Here is a 1,200-nt window from a genome sequence, read left to right as displayed (position 1 = left end):
TATTTAATAAAGGCCCTGGAAAAAATGTTTTCTATAAGGCCTGCGCTCACAGACTAACCCGACACAGTATGCGCTTTATTGGGCATGATTTTATTTAATAAAGGCCCTGGATAAATGTTTTCTTTAAGGCCTGCGCTCACAGACTAACCCCCGTTACAATAACACTCTTATGGGCATGATTTTATTTAATAAAGGCCCTGGATGACAGTTTTCTTTAAGGCCTGCCCTCACAGACTAACCCGACACAGTAACTCTTTATTGGGCGTGATTTTATTTAATAAAGGCCCTGGAAAAATGTTTTCTATAAGGCCTGCGCTCACAGACTAACCCGACCCATTAACTCTTTATTGGGCATGATTTTATTTAATAAAGGCCCTCGATGAATGTTTTCCATAAGGCCTGCGCTCACAGACTAACCCGTCACAATAACACAGATTTGGGTATGATTTTATTTATTAAAGGCCCTGGATGAATGTTTTCTACAAAGGCCTGCGCTCACAGACTCGCCCGTTAAAGCAGCGCGCGCAGGGCACGCAATTTCAGAGTTTTTAGAAAAAAAAAAAAAAAAAAAAAAAAAAAATTAAAGTTGATGTAAAAGTTGCTCCTGGGTAAGCGGCCACCTCCGGAGTCGCGGTGAAATTTGAATCGTGCCGGGAAGAGGCCTCTCGGTCGGCCTGACTCGGAGCCTCGGAGGTATGGAAGTCGGACCTTTCCCGAAGTTGGACTTAGTGCAATTTTGAAAGCGAAAATCATCAGCGCATATTTCAGCCGATCTCAGCCGGGTTAAGTGCGACTTCTCGGGACGCTTTCCCACTCGACCCGGCCTCCCTGGAGAAATTTTTTCGTTCAAAACCTAAGTCCAAACATCCAGGCGCATATTTCAGCCCGATCTCAGCGGGTTAAGTGCGACTTCTCGGGCGCTTTCCCACTCGACCCGGCCTCCCTGGAGAAATTTTTTCGTTCAAAACCTAAGTCCAAACATCCAGGCGCATATTTCAGCCGATCTCGGGCGGGTTAAGTGCGACTTCTCGGGCGCTTTCCCACTCGACCCGGCCTCCCTGGAGAAATTTTTTTCGTTCAAAACCTAAGTCCAAACATCCAGGCGCATATTTCAGCGATCTCGGCGGGTTAAGTGCGACTTCTCGGGCGCTTTCCCACTCGACCCGGCCTCCCTGGAGAAATTTTTTCGTTCAAAACCTA

The sequence above is a fragment of the Puntigrus tetrazona genome, unplaced genomic scaffold, assembly GCF_018831695.1.
Source record: "Puntigrus tetrazona isolate hp1 unplaced genomic scaffold, ASM1883169v1 S000000003, whole genome shotgun sequence".
NCBI classification, from domain to species: domain Eukaryota; kingdom Metazoa; phylum Chordata; class Actinopteri; order Cypriniformes; family Cyprinidae; genus Puntigrus; species Puntigrus tetrazona.
The sequence above is the reverse complement of the archived record's forward strand: the minus strand, read 5'-3'. Positions refer to the sequence as shown.